Source organism: Chrysemys picta, chromosome 2 (assembly GCF_011386835.1).
Source record: "Chrysemys picta bellii isolate R12L10 chromosome 2, ASM1138683v2, whole genome shotgun sequence".
Classification (NCBI taxonomy): Eukaryota; Metazoa; Chordata; order Testudines; family Emydidae; genus Chrysemys; species Chrysemys picta.
In genome coordinates, this window is record NC_088792.1 from 47873238 (window position 1) to 47900922 (window position 27685).

General features: G+C 42.9%; 1 long non-coding RNA gene across 1 annotated transcript; it reads right to left on the minus strand.

Annotated features, from left to right (window-relative positions):
• Positions 1 to 2690: 2690 nt before the first annotated feature.
• LOC101938682 (uncharacterized) lies at positions 2691 to 14500 on the minus strand. The gene is made up of 4 exons (XR_006176080.2): positions 14426 to 14500; positions 7063 to 7296; positions 5281 to 5332; positions 2691 to 4830 (listed from the first exon to the last, which is right to left on the minus strand). It is a non-coding gene; the product is annotated as an uncharacterized LOC101938682 (long non-coding RNA).
• Positions 14501 to 27685: the final 13185 nt, after the last annotated feature.

A 27685-nucleotide genomic window follows, 5' to 3' on the forward strand; every position in this document is an offset into this window, starting at 1 on the left:
CTCGTATAGGTCAATGTTTCTACGGCTGGTCCAGAGCTGTGCTTGAACAGCTTCTCCCCACAGGCCTGGATTTCCAGTACTTCTTGGAGTACACCGAGTAGGTGCACTCACCAAGGTGGACAACCAGGAGAAGGTAGTTCAAAAATAATCAAGGGGTCTTAAAGAGGGAGTGGTCTTCTGGTGTCTGTGGCCCCTGGGCAGTGGAGTTCCAAATTGTGACCAGAGTGGCTACTGTTGCAGGGACAGGGGAATTATAGGACAGCTGCTGCAGGACTGTTAGCATCACCACAAGTCATGCAGTATCTACACTCACTGCATCAACCAAAGTGGCTCAACTTGGTTTGAGGAGGTGGTGTTATTGCATCACTGTAATGGGATGCTTACATCGCTGGGAGACCAATTTTGGTGCAAATACATGCAGAATTAGGTTGATGCAAGTCAACTTAGGTTGACATAACTTTGTAGTATAGACCAGGCCTTAGCCAGGGACTTCAACCCCCACTGGGTAAGTGCAGTTGGTCACTTTTGTGAAGAACATGTTCCAGGCTAGCCAAGAGGTGGTCAGCTAGAGATGATTGTGGTATTATGCTTGTCCTCAGCCCAGGAAGGACAAACACTACACCCAACTCTCTGGCATGCCTTTCCTTCATGGCACAGTTTATTAATTCAGACAAAAGCTCCTGAAGTATTCCCCTGACCAATGCCAGCAACAGAGGCTCAGAAACTTCCCACTCTGGGCCAGCCCTCCCCCTTCTAAATGAGTTCATCAGCCCTTTAAGGACCACCTGACCCCTTCCCAGTTGGGTGTGACTCAAACAAGGTTAGTTCGCTCCAGGTTCCCTGGCCTTAAAGGGGCAGACCACCCTGTTACAATGCAGCCTTGCTATATTTTATTTATTAAGGTATCTTTTCTTGGAGATTAAATTAAATTGGATGTATTTCTTGATAAGATCAGTCCTACTAATCACTAGACTGATATGATCTTCTTTAGCTTTACTATTTGTGTCTAGAATTGAACTACATACAAACCAAGTATACTGGTTTTATTTCCACTTCCCCAGTCAATGAAGCAATCTTTCTGTCTTCCAGCAGTGCAAAGTCCTGCCACAGTAGTTGATATCTAGAAAACTGCTATATGACTATAGGGAGTAAAGTTTGAACCTGTCCAGCAGCACCTGGACTCTAACTCAAACTGTCTTCTGAGCTATTACGGCAGGAACTAACCTTATGAGAGAGCATTCAAATGGTGATTGTACAATGAAAAGATCCTTTGACTGTCTCTTTACCAGTTTCTCATTTGCGTTCCTGTGCAATAAGTACTGGAGACTGTTATGTATGTGTTGTGCACAGCCACCAGGCTCTACAAGGAGATCACAGAAATCCGAACTCATAATAATTTTCAAGTCAGGTTATCTTCACTGGATTAAAGCTGAGGGGCCAAATTCATACCATGCCAAATATGTTGGCTTCAGTGAAGTTTCAGAAGGGATGGATTTGGCCCAAAAGTATCCACATACTCAGTGATTTTTAAAATTAGCAGTGGACTATGATTTTAAAAATACATGAAGAAATGTATGTTAAAGGCTTGATTTAGAAGGACAACTGGAGATAAGGCAGCCATCAGCATGTTTTTCCAACTTGACCTTGCTTGTTGGATTCTCTATGCCATGCTCTGCCCTATTTATACTCATTGTGGTATTTTAGATGGATTATAAACTGAGGCTGGTTCATCTAATACGATTTTAGGATGGTTGCTTCCTCATGAGAATTTTGTGATTTTTTTTTTTTTAGATCTTTGTTATGCTGAAAGTCTTAGCAGCAAATAATCTCTGTGAGGTAACAGGTATTTTTTTTTAAGCCATAACAAATACCTGCCAGAGAATAGCTGCCTAAATTCCAAAACCTCTCTATGAATCCAGCTTTTAGCGAGAGAAAATTACATCAAGAATGCATGAAGCTCTGATTTCTGAAGACTTCACATTTCAGATGTTTTGTCAGTGAAAGCCATATACTACTTGTCTGCATTATTATACCAAGCTGAGAGTACAAATGGGCATGGCTTCAGATTCTCTATCATATTCAGAATCAGTTGGGTGTAGCTAACTGGAGGAGATGTTGCACGGATTGTAGCTCCCTGTTTCTAGGGCTGGTTATATGCTGGGTTCAGCACATCTTAGAGCAGCATGTGGCTCCTGAGACAGTGGTTCTCAACCTATTTACCATTGTGGGTTGCATATGTGGCCCACAATGTGTTATGTGGGCCGCATCCACTACTACCTGTATGGCCCTGAGGATGTCACATGGGCCACAGCTGTGTGCTTATTGGGCCGTAAGCGTCTCACAGGCAGTGGGTTGAGAACCACTCTGCCTGCAGGAGAATAGCTGGAGATCCAATTGCTTACTGGCTCCTTTGTACCAAAACTGAGTAGCACAAAAAGAGTAGCTTACAATACCAAATCTGGTCCATAATGTATACCAGTGGTCCCCAACGCGGTGCCCGCGGGCGCCATGGCATCTATGTGTGCCCGCGTACTGGCCGGCGGACGAGCATCCGCCGAAATGCCGCCGACAAGCAGTGTCATCCAGAGGCATCGCTGCCGATTTTTGGCGGCATTTCGGCGGCGACGCCTCTGGATGACACTGCTTGTCGGCGGCATTTCGGCGGGTGCTCGTCCGCCAGCCATGGTCCGCGGTGGCTCGTCGTCTGGCACCCGCCAGACGAAAAAGGTTGGGGACCACTGATGTATACAGCTCAAAATTAATTTCAGAGGTATAGTCTCAAGATAATCTCACTCTATTAGAGCAAAATCTGGAGTCTCCCGGTCCTGCAACCATCATCTATGATATGATAGGTCTTAATTTTACAAAACAATACACACCTTTAAACTATCTGCTTGAATTTGAGGATTTTCAATCCCCCTAGGGAATTGTCAATTATTTTTTAGATTCTGTGAAGTATTACATGGAATCTTTTAGGGCTAGCCAATGCATGCAGATAGGGCCCAAGTCTCCACTTTCTTGTATCTTTGATAACCATTTAGTGTAAAATGCTACCAAATCAGCATGGTAGCATTTTTAAATCCACTTTGTACACACTGGGCCTGACTCATCACACCATTACTCCAATTTTTCACGGATATAACACTAATGATTCTCAGTAGTTCTGATACAAACTGAAAAGAGCACACTGAATTTGGTTCCAATGGAACTACGCTAGCACAAATCTGGGATAAACTCTCTGGTAAATCAGGTTCGGTTTGCACAAGTTTGAATGACTATACAAGATGCAAACCAGTGAAGAATCTAATGATCTAGGAAGCACATTCATCTTTATCAGATTTATTTTCCCTCATAGTCTTAAGTTGCAGATGTACTATCAACTTAAGTCATTTTCATGTCACTTTTAAAAATGTAATAGTTTTAACATTATTTAAAAATAATAAAACAAATATTTTAAACGCAAGTACTTTAAGCCCTTTGGAGCACATAGGAGATTCTCTCTCTCAAAGTATACTTTGATGCAATCACTGGAGACTGGTCAAATTTCTAATTTAGTCCAATTTATTTTGTAATTAGCCAATGATCTATATTCTCTGACAAGTTTTAATGTTGCTGGAACCATTTGTTCTAGTTTCGCAATGAGCAGTAAAGTGTTGTTAGCTTATATTAGTTCTTTATATTAAAGTTCACCTATTTTGGCATGTAAACAGTTGCTGCAGTCAGTGGTTCTACATAAGAACGGCCATACTGGGTCAGACCAATGGTCCATCCAGCCCAGTATCCTGTCTTCTGACAGTGGCCAATGCCAGATGCTTCAGAGGGAATGAACAGAACAGGGCAATTATTGAGTGATCTGTTGCCCACTCCCAGCATCTGGCAGTCAGAGGCTTAAGACTATAAAAATAGGATAATGAGGGGAGAGTATCTTTGACATGTTCCCCTCTCAGGGCTAAAAGGCTTTGATGTTATCCCATTTGTAGATACACGTGCCTATGCTTTGTTATATCAAAGTTCAATCCAATTAAGGAAACTCCTGTCAGAAACTACCCACCCCAAACCACTGTAAACGCTGTAACATGCGGAAGAGAAACTTTCAACCAGTTCTGTCAAATGCCTTTTCAGCATCCAAAGAGACAGTGGTTATTGGCTCTAATTTATTCTTGCCTAAAGCAATTATATTTAACAACTGTTTCACATTATTACATGACAACTGATTTTTAATAAATTCTGCTTGGTTAGGGTGAATAATGCTCGAGAGGACCATTTTAAGTCTGTTTGCCAAAATGTTTGCCAATATTTTGGAGTCTACATTTATGAAAGATATTGGATGTTAGTTTGAGCAACTCTTTGATATATTCCGAGGATTAGAATAACTTTAATAAAAACTATATTTATGCTAGCTGGTAAGAATGTTATCCAATGTCAGTGCATATATTTCTTTAAGAATAACTATTAGCACTTCTTTGTACTCCTAATAGAAGTCTTCTGGGAACTCTTCTAGTTCAGGACAGTTTTTTGCTTTTTTTGGATTGAATGGCATCCCTTATTTATTCTGTTATATCCTCACTCAAAATTTATTTTTGCTCTATTAAACAGACATGTTCTACTGAATTAAAACATCTGCTTCTATACACGAGCAGTATTCTTCTATGTAGATTGCAGAATATTATGTTTTAAATATTCATTAATTTTCTTATTTGAAATCAACATGGTAATTGGGCGGGGGTGGGGGTGGGGGACAGTATCTGAGATTGTACCTGTGTTATTCCTCCTTTAGCTGCATCTGCGGGTCAGTAATTTACCCACTCTTTCCTCCGCATTTCTGGCAATCTGAAAAGAACACGGTCACAAGAAGAGCTGGGCTTTAGCCTCCCTTTAGTCCCTCTTAAACACACATGTTGGACTTGGCCTCCTTCGCCTCTCAAGGGAGAAACACCACAGTCTAACCACTCTGAGGCTTGATCTTTGGGTTGCAGCCCCTGTTTCCCAACTGCGTAAGCACCACAAGTCCAAATGAAACTTGGCAACTGCAAAAAATCATCTCTTAGACTCATAGACTTTAAGGTCAGAAGGGATCATCATGATCACCTTGTCTGACCTCCTGCACATTGCAGGCCACAGAACCTCACTCACCCACTCTTCAGGACTTGGTGACCATTGGCTGATTAAAGGGACCCAAAAACAGTGTCTTCAGAACAAAAAATATTAACGCACCCAGATGTACATAGCAAACAACGAAAGGGGCTAAAACAAAAAGAGGCCAATATGCCTGGTTCTTACCTCAGCTTTGTTCTTTCCATACAGTATTGGATAAGTTCCAGATCCTCTGTTCCTGGGTGGGGAAAGTTAGACAGCCTCTGTAGTATCCTCTGTATCTCTCTTTGTCAGACTCTCATCTCAGCCATTGCTGCCTGAGCAACCCCCCAAGACTGGGGCCTTTAATGGTTTAGTATTCTATCAGATCACAGGTTTGGACCTGGAAGGAATAAACTTTGCTAGACTATTTAGGGCCAGGCTCTAATTAACAGCATCCCCATTTTTCCTCAAGGGTCCTTGGTATTTTCTCTGACAGTACCTAATATTCGCCATTGTTTTGTTTCTGGTTTGTTCCCCCACCCTGACCACCTCTCAGCCACCTTTGATTGAAGTCCTTGCTGTAAGGCTGGATATTAGCAGGCAGATCAACATATGCACCTCAGGTTTTCATAAAGAAAGGTAGATAATGCTCTCATTCTCCACAAGCACCATTAGTTTTACTAATATATTTTTTTGTATCTTGTGTTAGATTTTGTAAATTGTGTTGGATTTGGTGTATCTCATTCAAGGTTTTACATTTTTCAGAAAACAATTGCATTAACTCTTGTCTACATTTACAAATAAATTATTGCACCTTTAAACTTTTCTGGTGTCTCACCACATAGGCATGTTTGAATCCTCAAAAAGACCCTATTTTATGCTATATGAACTCTTTAAATAATTTTTTTTTCTGTAATAATGAAGCATTAGTGTTCTCTCTCAAGGAACATTTCAGAAGATTATATATTATGGCTGAAATAAACAATGGGGTGTGATCTGAGGTATCTATGGGGTTAGGAACTGGGACATAGGTGGTCTGGCTTAATGGTCAGAGCAGGAATTGGAGTCAGGAGTCAAGCCAAGGGTCAGAGCCAATGGTCAAGTAGTGAGGTGTAGAGACAGGAGCCAGAGATTAGGCAAGGATCAGGCATGAAGCTGGAGTAAAACAGGAATTAGGAGCAGGGGCAGAAGTGAGGCGTGAGGCAGGAAGCAGGAACAGGATGGGAGTGGAGCAGGAACTGGGAACAAGGTTGGATGCAGATTGCAAGAGAAAGGCAAAGAGCGGGGTCTGATGCAGCAGCAAAAGGGAGTCTGCACAGTTGCTCAGACAATATACCTGGGTCACTTCCTGACTTAAGTAATGGGGACGAACCACTCAGGCACCCCAGGCCTGGGGCATCCTAACAGAATATCCTGTGATAACAAGGGAGTATCAGAGACCTTGGGCCCTCACAGCCCTGGGTTCTAGACTCACTGAAACCAAGGGCACCTGGAGACTTTATCCTTACCCTCTTCACATGCATTCTCCTTGGGGTGATGCTAGGCCTGGCCTGTTGGGATGATCTTGACAGAACTTTTCTACTATCTTGGGGGTGTGGTCATGGTCATGGGCTCCCAGGATCGTTTCTTGAGACTGTAACCTTCCCAATCTATGAGACATGGAAGGCACCCTCACCACCAATGGGATTGAAGAGACTTTAGACTCTACATAATCTTTGCGCCCCTAAATCTGGGTTATTGAGACATATCTAGAAAGGGATTCTTTACCAAGGGCTTGAAGAGTGACACATGGAATACTGGTTTCAGAGTAGCAGCCGTGTTAGTCTGTATCCGCAAAAAGAAGAACAGGAGTACTTGTGGCACCTTAGAGACTAACAAATTTATTAGTCTCTAAGGTGCCACAAGTACTTCTGTTCTTCTTTTTATGGAATACTGGGTGGATGCAGAGGGACTGGGGAAATTGCTACTTAACATGACAGGGCTGACCTGTTTGCAGATTTAGAAAGATCTGAGGATTTGACGTCTGAGAAGGTCTGCTTGTCCTGAGATGTTTTGTGGCAGGCCAGACCTTTGGGCCCACAGCAAATGTAGGGTGCTCTTGGCATCACCAGTCCATGAACTGCTTGCAGGCTTCTTTAGTCTCCTCCAGGGGACTCCAGCATTCATCCTGGATATGGTAAATTTGCTGGACCTTGTTGACAGCCATTGAGTTTGGGGAGTCTGTGGGTAATGCAGGGTGGAAATGGGGATGATATCAATAGTTAGAAAAGAAGGGGTTCTGCCCTGGAGAGACATGATCAGCATTATTGTAAGATAAATTGGCCTATAATAACAGGGAAACCCAGTTGTCTTGATGAAAGTTAATACTAATTGATTGACCCTCTCCAACTGCCTGACAGTCTGGGGGTGATTTGCAGTGAGTGCAGAAGATGGGGGCTTGCAAGGATTCTAAAAATTAATACTGGCCACTCCAGGCTTGTATTAAACTCCCAAGGTTACAGCTTCTCTCTGACCTGGGATGGGTAGATGCTGCCACCACCCAAATGAAAAAAAGAAAAACCCTTTGGACCCAGGAAGGCGCACTTAGGAAATCCTCCCTGTGGGGAACCCTCAAGCCCTTTCAGCCCCCCTCCGGGGAAGAGCTGAGAAAGAAAACAAAGGAAATAAGCTGTTGCCACCAGCTAATTAAACAACATGTGCACAAATCTCTTAGGACACAAAAATCCAATCCTGTTCTTAAAAAAGGTAAATTTTATTAAACAAAAAGAAAGAAAATACATCTGGAACTTAGGCTATTGCTATATTTAAAAAGAGCAAATATAATAATTAAGAATCAAGAATGGTTTTCTTCAGGTCCAGCTTAAAAGTTACAAGCAAAACAAAAGCATTTGGGGATTAGCAAAGACGAGTCTGCAAACCCTAAAGAAATAAGATATAAATCTAATCGTGGCTTCCTAGACATTACCTGGTCTACTTACTGTATATATTCATTCATAAGAGGATTTTTTTTTTAGTAAAAAAGGGAAGCACCAGAGATGGGGGTCAGCTAATGAACAGGTATGGAGGGGGAGAGGTGGGACACAGCCCCTCTCCCAAACAGAGGGAGCAAGGAGAGGCAGCAGAGCCAGAAGGTAAGAGGTGGGGCCAGAGTCTCTCCGCTTCTGGCCACGCTGCTCTCCCCCCAGCCTCCAAAGCAGCTGCAGCTCCGGGGCTGGCAGGCTGCTGCCGTGCCACTTGGCCCCACCCCCCAGAGCAGGTTGTGGTCGTGCCGCCCGGGCGCCGGAGCATGCTGCGACCATGCCGCCCGGCCCAGCCCGCTGGAACATGCTGCAGCTGTGCCGCCCGTCCCAGCCCGCTGGAACATGCTGCGGCCATGCCGCCCAGTCTGGCCCGCCGGAGCAGGTTGCGGCCGCACTGCCCAGCCTGCTGGAGCAGCTCCAACCAGGTCAGAGACCTCCTCCCCTGGCCCTCCCCAGATAAGGTGGGAAGGGATGGGATGGGGAGAGTGTGGGGGTCCCGGGCTAGGGGTGGGGTCATGTGGGGGGTGGTCACAAGGGTTACTCCCCTGACTCCCAGCTTCTCCCCCCGCAAAAAATTTCCCCACCAGTTGCTGTCCCGGCCAGTCAGGGTAAGCAGCTTTGTTTACGTAGGTTTACCTCCGTGCCTGCGGACGCTCGAGGTAAACAAACCATCTCGGCCCGCCAGCGGCTTATCCTGATGGCCCGGGATGCAAAGTTTGCCAACCCCTGAATCATAGGGTCGGCTTATGAACAGGTTATAAAAATTTTCCATTTTTACTTATCCATCTTGCGGGGGGTGGGGTGGGTTTCGACTTATAAACAAATCGGCTTATGATCGAGTATATACGGTACATATCCGGGGTTTCAGATAAGTAATTGCTAGGTCTGATTTTGATGATTTTTCATACCTGGTTTAAAGCTTCTTACAGCATTGCTGCTCAGTATCTCCTCTCTCCGCAGAATAACAGACAGCCAAAGGGAAAGTTTTTTCCAAATTTAAACAAGTTCTAGCCCTCTCATTGGCTCTTTTGGTCAGGTGCCCACTTCTTTCCTTTTATCTATGGGCTTTTTTAACCCTTTACAGGTAAAGCAAGTAGAGAACAGCTACTAATGGGGATTTTATAGCTAACTGGCTGTCTGTAGACCATAAAAGGGAGCTCCCCCACCGCTTCATTTATCACAAGGTGGATCCATGAACATCCATTAAGCAGAGTCTCCTCCACCAGAAGTGAGACACAAATTGTGGCCCTTGGTCAGAGATGATTTGGACTGGAAGTCTGTGGAGGTGGATGACATGTGACACCAGCAGCTGGGCCATTGCTTCATCCAAAGGCAAATAGTTGCAGGCAGTGAAGTGGGTCCTCTTAGTTAGTTGGTCTATGACCACTAGGACTCTGGTGTGGCCCTTGGAGCTTGGGAGTTATACAATGAAGTCCAAAGTGACTGAGAGCAAGCGTCTTTCCAGAGTCTCCAGGAGTATTAGGGTACCAAGGGGTTTTGCATGAGGTGTCTTAGTACAAGCACATTGGTACAGGAGTCTACATAGGCTCAGTTTTCAGTGTGCATATAAGGCTACCAGAAGAAACAACTGATGTGCAAAAATTCTTGAGGTGACCAAAGTGGCCTGCAAGTGGGATGTAGTAACATAAACATAGGGACACACCCTGTCTCTAATTGGGTGTGTCCCAGCCAGATGTCTGTGTGCCTGCTGACATGTGTTATCCCATCCTACATGGATTGTTGAACTTTGGCCATTTCCTTTGCCAGTGCAGCCTTCCTGCCAGAGGTGTCTTCCTGAGCAGGTGTCTGAAGGAGGATTGTCAAGTCTAAGTAGGTCAGTGTTAATGAAGTTACAGGGTTGTTCTAGGTTCGGCTCCTTGTTTCCCTGGAAATATTCCCCTTTATGTCACAGGATAGCTGCTTTCCCATTTCTGCTTCCTGGGTGGAATGAAATGGTGGAGTTATATTGAGAGAATAGTGCCCACCTGAACTGTCTTTAGTTCAGGGCTCAAGCCCTCCAGATAGCGTTTTCAAGTTTTCTATGGTAAGTGAAGGCCTGTACTGGTTGTCGAGCCCTCTCCAGATAGTGTTGCTACTCTTTGGAAGAGGATTTGATGGCAAGCAGCTCTTGCTCCAGTATTTCATAGATTTTTTTTTTTCCCCCAGCAGATGTGAGCTTGCATGAGTAGTATGCATAAGGGTGCACTACCAATTGGGGCCCACGCCTTTGGGATAGGATGGCACTGAGAGCCACATTAGAAGCAACTGATCAAAGGCTCACTGTACATCAGGGGACCAGAGGAACTTGGCGGACTTGAGGAGAACCAAGGTAAGGGGAGTGATTTGCCCCAAGAAATGTGGAATGAATCTCCAATAAAAATTTGTGAATCCTAGAAAGCACTGCAGCTCCCAGAAAGCCTGCGATTTTGGCCAATTGTGGATTGCTTCAACTTTCTGAGGGTCCATTTGGACACCCTGCAGTGAGAATATATACCCTAAGAACTTGGTGGACAGCTGGTCAAACATGCATTTTTTAAGCTTGACATGTAATCTGTACTTCCATAATCTTTCCATGACTAACTGGATGTGGTTGTTGCGTTGTTCAGGTTTCTCAAAAAACATCAATATATCATCAAGGTAGATGATTACAAACTGGTCTAGGATGGCCCTGCACATGTCCCTTATAAAATGTTGGAAGCTGATAGGATCACTGGTTTGCCCAAATAATATGACCAGATATTCAGAGTGTCTATAGTGGGTCTGGAATGTGTACTTCCATTCTTGAATCCACACCAGATTTTTGCTCTGCAAAAGTCTAATTTAGTAAAGATTTTAGTGGATCGCACTTGGTCCAATAGCTTCAAGGTTAAGGACAGGGGGTAACAGTTTTGGATTGTTATGCTGTTCAAAGCCAAACAAGCTATGTAGAGGCATAGTAGTCCACATTTTTTACAAAAGGACTGGGGCTCCTGATGGGGAGATCACTGGGTAAATCCCTTTGCCAAGTTTTTTGGATGTAGGCCTGAAGGAATTCTCCCTCCGGTTCAGACATAGAGTATATCTGCCCATAGGGAACCTTGTCTACAGGGCAATCAGAAACTGCTGTGGAAGTAGAATGTCAGTGTTTTTCTTTTTGAAGACTTCAGTGTAGTCTTGATAGTTGCTAGGAAGCTGTGTGTGGTGTCCCACGGTGGTTGCCTTCGGCTAGCCCCCAAGGCAGGAGGGCCTTCCCCAGGTGTTGTGGCCCTGGGCTGGAGTTCTGAATATGGGGATGGAAAATGGCATTCAGTGGGATGGAGGCAGATCCTTTGACAGTAGTCTAAAGAAAAATCTATTACCTTCTCCCACCAGGAAATAAGCCCCCTCTTCACAGTGCCAGAGTCTAGCTTTGCGCAAGGTTTGTGCTTGCTGTTGTGGAGGGTGGATGTTGAAAAGACAGAGTGCTATGGCTGGAGCATCCTCCAGTCTTCATCATGCTTGTAGATGGAGACCACAGAAGTGGCTAGAGGAATAGCTCCAGTCTCACTCTGCGGTTCTAATAATGTTTTCTACTTGCTTTTCCTCCCTGATTTTTTCCCATTGCCTAGCCCTGGGGGAGAGAATTGTGGCCATAGCAATATGCTCCATAAGGATATGAGTTATGTTAGATTTAGGGAAATACCCTGTCAAGGCTGATTCCCCAGTCTGTCACTTCGAGTGCAGAAGGTGGGGGCTCGCAAGGATTCTAAAAATTAATACTGACCACTCCAGGCTGCTATTAAACGCCCAAGGTCACAGTTTCTCTCTGACCTTGGATGGGTAGAAGCTGCCACCACCCAAGTGCAAAAAAACTCCTTGGGACCCAGGAAGGAGCACTTGAGAATTCCTCCCTGGGGGGTACTCTCAAGCCCTTTCACTCCCCCTCCGGGAAAGAGCTGAGAAAGAAAACAAAGGAAATTAGCTGTTGCCACCAGCTGTCCCTCTTAGGACACAAAAATCCAATCCTGTTCTTAAAAAGGTAAATTTTATTAAACCCCAAAAGAAAGAAAATACATTTGGAACATAGGCTTTTTGCTAGACCTTAAAAGAAACAATTACAAAAATTAAGCAACAAGCTAGCTCTCTTGAGGTTCAGCTTAAAGGTTACAAGCAAAACAAAAGCATCTGGGGTTAGCACACAGGAGTCCACAAGCCAATAAGAAATAACCCTAATCGCTTCTTCCTAGACATTCCCTGATTACTTACATATTTGGGGTTTCAGATAAGTAGGGCTGAGGTATGATTTGATGCTTTTTTTCATACCTGGTTTTAAAGCTTTTTACAGCATAGTTCCCTGTTCCCCTCTTTTCCGGAGAACAACAACAGACACAAAAGGGAAGTTTTTTCCCCATTTTAAAAAGTTCTAGCATTCCCATTGGCTCTTTTTATCAGGTACCCACTCCCTTTCCTTTACCTGGGAACTTTTTTAACCCTTTACAGGTAAAGCAAGCAGAGAACACCAAGAGGGACTTTATAGCTAACTGACTGGCTGGGTGTCCATAAAAGGGAGCTACCCCCCCCTTCATTTATCACAAACCCCATAAAAAACTAGTTTTGATTTCACAAGGATATTACCATTTGAAAAATTGCACACTAAGTGCACAAATCTGTGGCTATTTAGGAACTTCATGGCTGTCACTATAAAACAGGGGTTCTCAAACTCCATTCCACCGTGACCCCTTTCTGAAAACAAAAATTACTTCATGACCCCACTACCCCGGGCGGGGAGGCCAAAGCCAAAGCCCAAGTGCTTCAGCCCTGGGCAGTGGGGCTAGAGGTTTGGCTTCGGCTCCGGGTGGTAGGGCTTGGGCTCCAGCTATTTGAAAACAGAAAAGAATTACATTCCTTAAATATCCCATTAATATATTATTCAAGATGTCATAGTTTGGACGAGAGAACCAAATTCCTGGAATAAATCAACGAAAAACAGCTGCTTCATTTAAAAGTGATTTGAAGTTAATAAAAACGGAAAGCCTTTCTTTGAATGTTAAAAAAAGAAAAGCACATCTTCAGATCTAAGTTAACTTTTGTGAATACATGTACTTCCATAATTTTATTTTCATGTTGCTGATGTGACAAAACAACAATCTAAATAAGCACAGAATTTAAAACACTATGGGAAGAATGGTCCAAATTCATAACTGTATAGACTTCCACTCTATTGTCTTCATTGGAGTTACATAAGGGATGACTAAGTCTCTGTGTGTTTACATCTGCCAATGTCATCCATTTAAGGAGAGTGTAATAAAAACCTGAGGAAACACGCCATTAAAAGCATATGCTAAAAAACAAGCTTCATCAATAATGCATAATTACATAACACTTTTACTCCTGCTGGAGAGCAAACGGAAGTGTGTGTGCAAATAGCCGCTACCTTCATAAGGCATGATACAATTCATGACACAATTGTTGCAACTTTTGGAAATGAAAGTAGTTTTTTCATATGTACAAATCTGCCCCTTAAGTGGTGGGGAAAGAGATGGTTACTCTAACCTTGAAAAGCAGCATCTGAAAACAAAACACCTGTGTTTTCTGGCTGGACAACAGCATATCAGCTAAAATAACTCCATTATAATTCTCACTGTGATTAGCTAACTCCCCATAATTCATTTCATAATTGGGAAAAAATGTAACATTTTCTGACATCATCTCAGTCCAGTTTTGGACACACTGTACTGCAGAGAATCCAACAATATCCATTTAATTTTCCCCTCCACAGTTTAAGAGGAATCCAATGATTAGGGCTGCAAATGGATGCTGCACATATTCCTTTTGGGCTTTTCAATCCAAAAATCTGGACACAGATGGTAGATGTGAATTTGTTCATGGGTGAAATTTTACCTACAAACTCTTCTTTCTACTTCCCTGCTAAAAAACAGTGAAGTTTGGACCTGATACTCTCAGAGGTCTGGGCTTGAAAAATAGACTACAATTTATCTGTGATGTCATGAGGATGTCACCTCTCCTTTTTGGAGGACCAGAAGAACGTTTAAACTTTATGATCTGTGGGGTCTTCCCCTGGCTCCTAATTTGTAATTGGGTGTTGGATGACAGTAACCACTAGAGTCAATGGGTATTGACCTCGGCCACATTGCAAGGCTATTAACATTTAAAAATCCTGACCTACGCTATGTGATTGGGCAGACACTAGAGGTGTGTCACTTGTGAGCATTCACACCTTTGTAGAAACAAGCTTCGGGGGATGGATCCTCCTCAGTGGCTGAACAGGTCACTGCACAACAAACTTTTCAGAACAAGAAGTGAGCATGTGATCAGAAAGCTGATGGCGTTCAGAGACAATAGTTACTCACAGAATGGCCAAGAAGAGGCAGGATAATCCTTTCATCTGTCAGGGGACTCAGCTCATCCACCCTGTCCTCCATCCTAGGAAAGACAGACAATGGAATTCATTATTTTTCTTGGTGTGTGTGGGAGAAAGAGGCACTAAAATGTTGGCAGCACATCATTGCGCATCTGTTCCTTTTTCCTGATGGGGGGGCCCTGGGCACTACCATAAAATTAATTAGGGGCCTCTTCTGATTTCAGTTATATTGGTGTAAATCCTGAGTATAATGCCATTGGAATTAGTCTGGATTTACATGGGCATGTCTGAGGGAAGAATTTGGCTATAGAGCCTGTAATGCAAGAGTGACCCATTCTGTGAGCGTTCCAGTGGTTTTTCATATGGTAAGTCTCTTCTGTAACATAGGTTTCCAGAACAAACTTAACTATGGCCATATGGTGGCATCAACCTTCCTTCTCATTAACAGTCTATTTTGTTACACCCATCTAGATTTAGTTCTCTTGTAAGAAAGTGATTGTGATGGAGGTGGTGGTGGCATTGTGAGTGGGAACTGGGAACGGGCAAGGAATGCAAAGGAAGTAGTGATGACAACACAGATCCATCCATTTTATGTTCCTCCAAAGCTATTGCCATCACCATGCTGAAAAGTGAGGTGCAGCAGTAGAACCACTCAGTCCTTGAGATGTCAAAGCTAGAACAGGTTTCATGGGTATGGACATACTTTAAGATGATCTCACAAAAGCCATTTTGTGTCTGCGCAGAGGATTAACTGGGATGGCCATGGAAAATATTTGGGCACCTCTGTTCTAGGAAAAATGCATGGAGATCAGACATACTACAGCATGCAGAGCATCACCATCACAAAAAGCAGGGTGTTGGGGAACAGAATGTGGCCTGCGAGTGAAGGTAAGTGTACAGGTAACATCTGTCATGGCAAGGGATGGTGTTAAGAAGATGGAGCCATAGTAGCACTGTAGGTAATCTCTACAAAAGGTAAAAGTGAGTTTAGGGATCAAGCACATGAACGAAGCAATTGACTCTTAGCAAGGCTCTAGAAGTGTGGGAAAATTCATTGTAATCTCCCCAGCACCTTCATGTTGCCTGTGAGACTGAAAAAGTGTTGACAATGTACTATTCCTACTTGCAGAAGGTGAGGGCTTCTGGAGGTGGATGGCATGTACAGCTCCCAGATGGGATGTGTCAAGTCGGGTACTTTTCTCCATGAAGACAGTCCAAGAGAAGTTCTGAGCTCTGTGGGGAACAGGACAGCAGCTCTTGGGGAAGGCTGAAGACAAGATTATTATCTCACAACAGATAGATGTAACACAGGTCAGACCAGTCACTGCATGTGTGGATATCTACTTGAACTTCTTTGGAAAAGGGAATTTACTTGGGGAGACAGAGGTGACAGCAGCAATCAGGAGACTTGAGAAATCTCATACTGAACTAAACAAAAGGAAGTGACAGCTGAATGGGTTACCAGCTCTTCTCTCTCCCCCAAATATGTGCCATTTGACAATGATACCAATGTTGCATGTACTATGCATAATGGTGGGCTTGTCCCATTCTTTGCTTTGCATATTGCACATGAGCAGGAATGGATTCTGACAGTGGCCTTCTTAATATCTGCAGTTACTTTAATAACCGCTCCTATTTAGCAATATCACCCATTTCTGAAAGAGCAGCAGGAGCACAATGGCCTGTGAATACAAAATCCAATGAAAGGCTGGTGTTGCTATGGATATGTGCCTTTCTTCACTCCCCCATCATTCCTTCCCCTTCCTTGGTTAACAGCATTTAATATGGATGGATGGGGAAGTGACAGTGAAGAGGAGCAGTAGAAGGGAGAATGCTAAGGAGAGCAATAGAGAGTAGGGGAAATGATTACCACATTCTATTTAAAAAAACCTCCAACTCCTAAAAAATAACTGCTGGCAGCCCAGAACTTTAAACGTTCGCATTCAGACTTCAGTTTGGTTACATATTATATTAAGGGTACATTTATAAGTGGTTTATAGAGGATTAATAAATGATTAATAGTGGTTATAAACACATTACAGGCATGAGTGGATGTGCTACACATGGTTTTAAGTATATCAATAAAAAGTAGCATAGAGGGTTAAGCCCTGGGACTAACCTTAAATTCTTTATTGGGAATTCATTTGACTCCCCACTCAGCTTTTAAAATCAAAAGGCAAAGCTAAAAGCAGGAAAGAAAAGTAATATCGATGGCCAGCCAACTTCAGTTGAAAATGGTGGGGTTTGAAGGTGATATTTTAACCTTTGCTAACACTACAGCAGGAAAATAGGATTTATTCACTAGTTAACTGGGTTATAGCTATATAAATAGTTCTCAAGATTGTAGGTACAGCTGGCCATGTTGCCTACAGTTAAGGTTGTCTGACACGTCCCATAAGACCCTATTTTCAGCTGCTATAACCTTGCCAAACTTTAACCATTTGGGCTGAAATTGTCCATGCCAAGTGTCTGCCTCAGGATGAATTTTTTCTTCTTTAAATTTCAGTAAAAAGTGCTCCAGCCATTTCCAAGAATGAGATTTGGGAAAAATACATAGTCAAAACATGGTTTTTATTGTTTCAGATGATGACTGAAGGAACCCTTTTGCTCACCCAGGTTCTGGGGTAAGAGCCGTGCCTGGGCCAGATTTTTGAGACTTTTAGTTAATTGTCTGAATAAACCCAGACCACAATAAGGGTGGTGATTGGATGAGCAAGTGTATGGCATTTCTCTATAAGGACCTGGAAGAGGCAGAGTAAAGGGTAGGGCAGAGGCACCCTGGCCATAAGAGGGTGTGAATGGGGGTGGGGGAGCACCTTGTTTATAGGAACACAGACAGGAGTCAGACTTAGGGGAACCGCGCACAGAATAGTCTGTGGCCACAACAGCACATTCCCTCTCCATAACCTGAAACTGAACCCAAGATTCAGGAATCTCAGCATTCCTCTCTTATCAACAAATATCAATGAAACCCATTAGCAAAGTGCATGTCTCATGCACCTGTAGTGACAGATCCACATAATGGATGACAACCTACTATTGCTGTCAGTTACCTCTGCCACCAGCTAACAGAATGTGAGCTGTGAATCTAAAGGTTTCAGCCATACTGCTGATCTGTATAGAGGCCAGTCTGATTACAGATGGAGTCTGTTTTTTCAAGTTGCCTTTTTGAAAACCTAGGCAGTCAGTCACACACACACATCATGTTAAAAGGAATATTAAAGATGCAAAGTCAAGAACTGCAGAGTTAGGAAATGCCAGAGGTTAGGTTGCCTGTGCACTTGAATTTGCCCCTCCTTGTGTTATGTAATTAAAGACTGTATTATGATCACACATTATTTTTTCCACAACATCGTTGACTCCTTCATTCCACAGGATGCTCCCTGAACAATCAAGCTATTCAATATTTTGTTTTGTCTTCACTGTTTCTTCAAAATCAAGTTTCTTCACATTTCATTACAAATTTGGAAGTGGGTCCATTTTTGTGAACATTTCTCTGCATTATGGAACATTTCAACATGAAAATAACCAACTGTTTTGTGAGAAAAAACTCTTATTTTCAGGGGAAGATAGTGTTCCATAAAACCACAGCCATTCTAGTTTTCCATATACTTTCAGTGGAAGACAGACATCTAATTGGAATTTTGCATGAAGTTAAATTGTGAGGGAGAGGTGGTATCAAATCATGTAAAGCCAAATGAGATTTGTTTCACTACATTTTCTTGTAATTTCACACCGCTCCCCAGCACACGCAGTCAAGAAGACAAAAGCATAGTTTATTTACACCCTACAGGAACAGCAGTTCTTGTTAATGGCAATTGTGAGCACAAGAAGGCCCACAGACATCAGTGGCACTACTTCTATTGCCTTTAATAAGAGGTGGGATGGAACTGTGTATGTTAATGTATGGAGATACACCTATCTCATAGAACTGGAAGGGACCCTGAAAGGTCATTGAGTCCAGCCCCCTGCCTTCACTAGCAGGACCAAGTACTGATTTTTGCCTCAGATCCCTAAGTGGCCCCCTCAAGGATTGAACTCCCAATCTTGGGTTTAGCAAGGCAATGCTCAAACTACTGAGCTATCCCTCCCCTGTAAATTTTTTTTTTGTAGTTCATGGATTAGGAACCCAATCTGATGGGGTTCCAGGGGCTTCTGTATAGATTATTTAGGTTACTCTTTCATAGAATGTCAGGGTTGGAAGGGACCTCAGGAGGTCATCTAGTCCAACCCCCTGCTCAAAGCAGGACCAATCTGGGGCAAAACCAGTACTTGGTCCTGCTAGTGAAGGCAGGGAGCTGGACTTGATGACCTTTCAGGGTCCCTTCCAGTTCTATGAGATAGGATACCTCCATTAATTTAATTTAATCCAATCCAATCCCCAGATAGATTTTTGCCCCAGATCCCTAAATGGCCCCCTCAAGTATTGAACTCACAACCCTGGGTTTAGCAGGCCAATGCTGAAAACCACTGAGCTATCCCTCCCCCCTTTCTCTATGCTGGCTTGATCGATAGTCATTTTAAAATGTAAATATTTATAGCCTGATTCTGACTACACATGTGTTCTTTATTGGCCCTTCTTTATAGAGATCAGTTGAATGGCTCCACATTTACATTGATTCTGATTTCATTTACACCATTCCCTTCCAATCAGGCCGACGTTTCCTACAGCATTATAGCACCATCAGCCTAGAAGCTGAACTATACTCAAACTGCTTGATGCTGTGTCAGTGCTGATACTTAGGCAAGGTGCAGTTTATCTCTGGACACTGTATTGACTCTCTGCTGCTCCATGCTGTATTGGGAACTCTTTGCCTGTTAACACCTGGGTTAGCTGAATGTTTGGCACAAAAGCCAAGTTAGATAGATCTACTTTTTAGAAACTGGCTAGAGTTGGAGAAACTCTCATAATTCACGCCATATTTGAAATAGTGTAATATAACTGACAGTTATCTAATAAGAAAAACCAACCTGCTTCTGATCATGACTTGGAAAGTGAAAGTTCTTGTGACTGCATGCAAAAGAAAAAAATAATAATAATCCCACCACAATTCTGACACTTGCAGCCCCAGAGCAACAACAAAAGACAAACATTTCCTTTTCATGCCAATATTCGCATCAGAGAAAAATATGTGGTGCTTTGCATTTAGCTAATCATGTCTGGAAGAATGATGTCCATCTATGCAGAGCACAGTTGGTAGCAAGAATGGATTTCTCTGAGGTTTGCTCAAAGATGATTCCCTCATTTCTGTCAGAAGACATCCCAGTAGGAGGTTTTTGTTTTGGTGTTTCTTGGCTATCTTTGCCATGTCAGAGATAAGTTGATGCGACAGAAGAGCCAAACACAGTCAGCCCAGTGAAAATAACACTACTGGGAAGCTATGATCACAGCCAAATCTTCAAGTTCTTGTCATAAAACTATATTTTAAACAATTGAGAAGAGCTCTTTCCCCCTCTTTTATCCACATTTTAATCAAAATTGATTTTAAAAATCTATACAATTTAACATTTTGTCTGTGTGGGATTTATGTAATGTCAAATGGAAACATATATATAAATTCAGCATAAAATTAATAAATGTATAAATCTTCATAAATGACCACATGTAAAAATACTCTGAATTCACTTGCTGTGACTACTATAGGTTTCAAGAATTGTGAACAAAAATGTCACAGCCAATAAATAAGCTTTCAGTATGTCAAAAGAGATTAGTTCTCTCCTGAAATTGCTATTGACATTAAATTCCAAGTTCAGTATAAATCCACTGTGAAAATTAATGATTTTTAAAATTACAATGATTTGACAGAAGTTGGTGGAGTTACACAAGTAACTGAAATACCAGAATCAGGCCCCATGCCTGTGCTTGGTAGAAAGCTATTTTGCAGGTGACTTCACATTTTTTGTGTTTCAGAGAAGAAATAGTCTCTTGCAGATTTTGAACATGTCCAAGACAAATCTTAGACCTTTAATAGGAATTGTTATGGTGTCTAACTTTTGTTACTGGCATGGTAGGATTACTGACAGAGCCAAATTCATCCCTGGCTTAACTCCACTAATGGAAGTAGGCCAATGATGAATTTGACACACTGATTTCAAAGCAAAGGTCCAATCCTGCAAGGTGCCGAGGGCTCTCAACTGCTCTCAACTGAATCAGGCCCTAACAGCGGGCATCAACAAAGCATCTAAATTTGAATCTTAAGGAGCTGAATTCAGTTTGTACATCTCAAAAAATTATCCAGCCTAGATTTTCCTGGGAATCCTGTTCCAAGGGGAGAGACGGTACCAAGACAGAAGGATCTTTTTTATTAATATATTTTATTATTTGTTTCCAAGAGCAGTCTCATTGTGCTCAGCCCTGTACACACATAAAAGAGGCCTTACAGAGCTTACAGTCTAATGACTGGATGGACAGATGAAGAGGAGAGAGGAAAGGGGTACAAGCAAAGTGGCTGCAGTGGAGATTGGCATACCTTGGTGTGATGGGGTGTATAACCCCACACAGGTGACAAAAGAGCTAAAGCAGCCTCAGAGGCCACTTATCCCTCCTGGTACAGCCTGGTAGGTTGTTATGCATAACTGGTGATCAAACACAGTCAGAGAGTGGCTGGGTATTTATAAAGAAAGGCGCAAAGGGCTTTTGGAAGAGGGGCCAGGGAGGAGATGCAGGGGAAAGGTAGCTAGGAGCTCTCTCTAAGGCTGGGAGGCTAAGCCCTGAGCTAGAAGCCTGACTGGAGATGAGGCCTGATAAGAGATTGCTGCCTGCTTGAAACCCTGGGTGGAGGGAGAGCATGACAGATAGCGTTGGTGTTGGGATGGTTTGAAGCTGGAGCTAGCCTGCAAGGAATAAGGGTACCGGTTGGGCTGAAAATTGACTTGTTTTGCTATTTTTTGTTGGAGTTTAAGTGAAGGCCTTTGAGGCCCTGTGAATGGTTGGACTCTGTTACCTGGGTTGGCCAGAGGGCCAGGTCAAGCCAATAGCTGAAATAGGACAAAGAAGGCATAGGGGAAACAGACACACAGTTGTTGCAATGCCACATACAGCCATGAGGGGCATGGTGCAGCAGCATAGCCACGCTTGGTATTATGTTTGAGAAAACAATTTTAAAATAAAATGAATAGACTCTTCTCAGTTACCCCTCAGCTTTGCCATTATCAGTCATCTAGCTTATTGCAGACATGGTAAAAGTGAGTCTTCAAGAAGAGCATGAAGGGAAGAGGTAAAGGTTATATGGACCAGCTGAGGAAGGCAGTTCTCTGCATAGGGAACACCATGGAAGAATGCATGGGAATAGCTTCAGGAGAAGCAGACAAATGGCATATAACATTTGGCCTCACTGAGGGATCATACAGAATATTCAGGTAAGGAAAGAGACAGGTCCAAAGTATTGAAGAGCTTTGAAGACATGGACAAAAATCTTGAACTTTATGAACAATTATTTCAGGGATCTAGGTTTGAAAGAGAACATGTTTAAGAGTAGGTATGAAAATGGACATGGTGAAAAAGTTGCTAATATATTGAAGTAACTGTCCTCTGGATCAGTACAAAATAGGTTTTCATTTTCTATTCTTCATTTTCTTTTCAGTAATTCATGCCATTGTTTGTTGGGGAAGATAAACAGCTGCTAGAATGCTCATGGAGAGTCCAGTTTGGTGGTGGCATATATAATCAAGGAGACAATGATCTGCCTGCAATTACAAGTGCCAATTTTTTCCCTGACTTTTGAAAAATCTGACATTTCTCACATACCGTTGAGTTTTCAGGTAAAGGTCCCCATTTGCTATTTCACTAATTGCTTGAACTGCTCGTACATAAATTGTGTGTGTGAGGGAAAATTTACTTGGTTGTGTGATTATAAACCCCTCCACACCTGCCCCCAGCCTAAGCAGCTGGGCTGTGTGCTGGGGAATTCCTCTGGTACTGGAGGGAGCATACCATTAGACATCAAACCCCAGTCATTTTGATCAGACATTAGGGAGAACAACAAGCTACAAACAAAATGAGCTGGCTTCAGTCTTGGTCTATGATTGGAGACTGCTCCCTTTTCTGGAGCTCTCCACACAGCACAGAGTCATGAAGTAGCTGAACACCATAACTGCAAATAAACAATAAAAAGGAACCTTCAGTCCCAATCTGGAGATGCTTTGTGGCCACTACTCCAAACTCAGGCCTGGAGTACTCTCTGCCACCTAAATCCAATGTCTGTTCCAAACAGACTGTGGATCCATGTGGAAGAAGATCCACCTCCAGGGAGGTTCCCCCATCCAAGGAGATCCAGAAATCGTGTCTTTCTTCCCGCACAGCAGACGTGTGTTTTTGCTGTGGGCAAGTCCTCTATGCCCATAGAAGTGGGGGCAAGTTTTGCTCCAGTATGCAGGGTATGATATGTTAGCCTTCAGTATTACCTTAGCACATGGGCATAGTTTTATTTATTTTTTACTTTCAGTGGAAAAAAGAAAAGCCCAGTGTAACTTGTGTTTTGCACAGATGAGATTGGGTCCTGAAAGTTATATGGTTTTTCCTTAAGCTGCATCTGATGCTGTACAGCCAAAGTTATGCCAATTATATAAACTAACTTTGAGGTAAGATGTTTTAACTTAGTATCTATTGTTTCTTCATCCTGTTCACCCTATTGCTGATGAAGTGGAGTGTACCAATTTGGATAGCATGGCATTTGTGACCTGGAATTAGAACACTGGTTCCTGAGCACCACGCAGGTGTAGTTCTAACTATGCACATTCATTCTTGGTCAGAATTATGCCATGGCCAGGTTTAACCAACCCCTGGTCACTGCTGCAGGCTTGATCTAGGCTCAGTCTTGCCTTGGCACTGCATGCTCATGGGCATCTCTTCAGTCTTGTCTCTTGCTCTTATTCCAGGTTTCTATTCAACACCTTATTTTACCCCTTACTTCATTACTTCTTCCCTTAACCATTGATCCTAGTTTTGGGACCTTATCAAATGCTTCTTGAAAATCTATGTTAATTGCATTCACTGAATTCCCCTTATCAGTCATGGTAGTTGTGTATTCAGAGAACTCCAATAGGTTCGTTAAGCATCATCTCTCCTGAAATAATGAAGACTATCCCTAATCAAGCTGTAAAATTTCATCTACTCTCCTACCATAATCTTTACAGTTTTTAAGATTCTCTCATAAACCTGTTTAAATTCACTGATCTATAGTTTCCTGGTTTCTCTCTCCAACTTTTTGAAATGATGGTATTTGCCATATTCCAGTCCCAGGAATCTTCCCCAATAGTGAACTTTTACAAATGTCACTATAAAGGTTCACCTATTTTTTTGAGTTCAATTTCAGTAACTTTATTGCCATAAGCATATATGCAAATACTACCAATATCAATACTTAAGTCTTCCTTGATCACTTCCTTTAAAATTTGAGGATGTATGTTATCTGGATTGAGTGGTTTGTCCACTTTAAGTGCCTATAACCTTTCATTCTGTTCTTTACACACACAGCTTCTCCTTTCATAGAGTATCAGGGTTGGAAGGGACCTCAGGAGGTCATCTAGTCCAACCCCCTGCTCAAAGCAGGACCAATCCCCAACTAAATCATCCCAGCCAGGGCTTTGTCAAGCCTGACCTTAAAAACCTCTAAGGAAGGAGATTCCACCACCTCCCTAGGTAACCCATTCCAGTGCTTCACTACCCTCCTAGTGAAAAAGTTTTTCCTAATAGCCAATTTAAACCTCCCCCACTGCAATTTGAGACCATTACTCCTTGTTCTGTCATCTGGTACCACTGAGAACAGTCTAGATCCATCCTCTTTGGAACCCCCTTTCAGGTAGTTGAAAGCAGCTATCAAATCCCCCCTCATCCTTCTCTTCTGCAGACTAAACAATCCCAGTTCCTTCAGCCTCTCTTCATAATGTGCTCCAGCCCCCTAATCATTTTTGTTGCACTCTGCTGGACTTTTTCCAATTTTTCCACTTCCTTCTTGTAGTGTGGGGCCCAAAACTGGACACAGTACTCCAGATGAGGCCTCACCAATGCTGAATTGAGGGGAGTGATCACGTCCTTTGATCTGCTGGCAATGCTCCTACTTATACAGCCCAAAATGCCGTTAGCCTTCTTGGCAACAAGGGCACACTGACTCATATCCAGCTTTTCGTCCACTGTAACCCCTAGGTCCTTTTCTGCAGAACTGCTGCTGAGCCACTCAGTCCCTACTCTGTAGCAGTGCATGTGATTCTTCCATCTTAAGGGCAGGACTCTGCACTTGTCCTTGTTGAAGCTCATCAGGTTTCTTTTGGCCCAATCCTCTAATTTGTCTAGGTCCCTCTGTATGCTATCCCTACCCTCCAGCGTATCTACCACTCCTCCCAGTTTAGTGTCATCTGCAAACTTGCTGAGGGTGCAGTCCACACCATCCTCCAGATCATTAATGAAGATATTGAACAAAACTGGCCCCAGGACCGACCCTTGGGGCACTCCGCTTGATACCGGCTGCCAATTAGACATGGAGCCATTGTTCACTACCTGTTGAGCCCAATGATCTAGCCAGCTTTCTATCCACCTTATAGTTCATTCATCCAGGCCATACTTCTTTAACTTGTTGGCAAGAATACTGTGGGAGACCATATCAAAAGCTTTGGTAAAGTCAAGGAATAACACGTCCACTGCTTTCCCCTCATCCACAGAGCCAGTTATCTCGTCATAGAAGGCAATTAGGTTAGTCAGGCATGACTTGCCCTTGGTGAATCCATGCTGACTGTTCCTGATCACTTTCCTCTCCTCGAAGTGCTTCAAAATGGATTTCTTGAGGACCTGCTCCATGATTTTTCCAGGGACTGAGGTGAGGCTGACTGGCCTGTAGTTCTCCAGATCCTCCTCCTTCCCTTTGCCATGAGTTTTCAAAGATAATGGCCAATGGCTCTGCAATCACATCCGCCAACTCCTTTAGCACCCTCGGATGCAGTGTATCCGGCCCCATAGACTTGTGCTTGTCCAGCTTTTCTAAATAGTCCTGAACCACTTCTTTCTCCACAGAGGGCTGGTCACCTCCTCCCCATATTGTGCTGCCCAGTGCAGTAGTCTGGGAGCTGACCTTGTTCATGAAGACAAAGGCAAAAAAACCATTGAGTACATTAGCTTTTTTCACATCCTCTGTCACGAGGTTGCCTCCCCCATTCAGGAAGGGGCCCACACTTTCCCTGACCTTCTTCTTGTTGCTAACATACCTGTAGTAACCCTTCTTGTTACTCTTAACATCCCTTGCTAGATGCAACTCCAAGTGTTATTTGGCCTTCCTGATTTCACTCCTGCATGCCTGAGCATAAGAACATAAGAATGGCCATACTGGGTCAGACCAAAGGTCCAAACAGGCCAATATCTGGTCTGCCGACAGTGGCCAATGCCAGGTGCCCCAGAGGGAGTGAACCTAACAGGTAATGATCAAGTGATCTCTCTCCTGCCATCAATCTCCACCCTCTGACAAACAGAGGCTAGGAACACCATTCCTTACCCATCCTGGCTAATAGCCATTAATGGACTTAACCTCCAGCAAAATTTTTATACTCCTCCCTGGTCATTTGTCAAATCTTCCACTTCTTGTAAGCTTCTTTTTTGTGTTTAAGATCAGCAAGGATTTCACTGTTATGTCAAACTGCCATATTTACTATTCGTTCTACACATCAGGATGGTTTGTTCCTGCAACCTCAATAAGGATTCTTTAAAATACAGTCAGCTCTCCTGGACTCCTTTCCCCTCCCATGTTATTCTCCTTTAATGTGCCCCCCCAAAATGACCCCCAATTTGGACACATCTCCATTCTCTTCCTCTGTAAAGAGTGAGGCAGAGTAATTATTTAACTGTATAATGTTTTTACCCTACCATAAAGCTCACTATTCTAACTGTTTTCTTTTCCCTTTTATCTGGTGCATGCATATATTTTGGAGAAAGCTCTTTTAGCTGAACTGTGCTATATAATTTGACGTTCATTATTCTCTCTTTTGCTCTAATTTTTCTTTCTTCTGCAATTAAAAAAAACACAACCTTCTGTTTTCCTTCTTCCAAGCTTCAATTTTTATAAGTTCTCCTCTGCACCTTCTCTTTCTCTTTCGTCTCTCTGATTAAACATTGGGATTCCAGTTGGGCTCTTAACTGTTTTCATTTTTCTGGATACATTGGATTGTAGTGTCCCCAACCATACTGAAACAGTTCCCAGCTATAGATTTCCCATGCATTACTGAATTCCATTTGCTACTCACCTTTTTTACACTTACTGTCATTTCTATAGGCCCTCAACCGTTTAAAACCTATTTCAAATCATCTGGTTAGTTACCATCCAGTTGTACCCTTTAGTCAAATTTTGGTTTTACATATACCAGTCTTACACTGGTGTACCTCCTTTGACTTTAGTGGAGTTGCTCCTGGTTTGCACTGGTGTGAAATCAGAATCAGGTCCCTTATTTATTGTACCTAGCTCATTTCCAGTTATTAGGTCTAGAATAACTTCTGAGAAGGTTGGCTCTTCAGCATGCTGCTTTTAAATTTCTGTCTTTTTACAGTGCACTTCTCTCAAATAGCAAACAGTTTTCAAAACCAGAACACTAATATCAGAAGTGAAAAAAACTTAAGGGTACGTCTATACTTACCCGCTGCTTCGGCGGCAAGCAATCGATCTTCTGGGATTGATTTATCGCATCTTGTCTAGACGCGATCAATTGATCCCGGAAGTGCTCACCATTGACGCCGGTAATCCTGCTCTGCGAGAGGAGTAGGCGGAGTCGACGGGGGAGCCTGCCTGCCGCGTGTGGACCCGCAGTAAGTACCATTAAGTTCGAACTAAGATACTTCGACTTCAGCTATGTTATTCACGTAGCTGAAGTTGCGTATCTTAGTTGGAACTGGGGGGTTAGTGTGGACAAGCCCTATGGCGACTCCTTGGCCTGACTAAAGATTAGTAATAAAGATACAAATTCCCCTCAAAATGAATGTGTTAAGTTTGTTACTTCTATGAATTGCACTTAAAACAAAAATGTATGGACCAGTTACATTATTTAACAAAACTATTAGACTACTTAAAGCCAGGAGAAATTTCTTCAGTCATGCAGGCCATACTTAAAATGCGATCTACTCAAGTTACTTTGCACCTTTGCCACTTGCTTTTCAGCTTGACTCTACCACTTTGTCCCCAAACCCACTAATCCCCTTTCCCCCCCCCATCCTAACCATCATTATGGCAAATCCCAAAGGGATGTAGTCTCCTGGAAGATTGAGAGCCACTCGTAC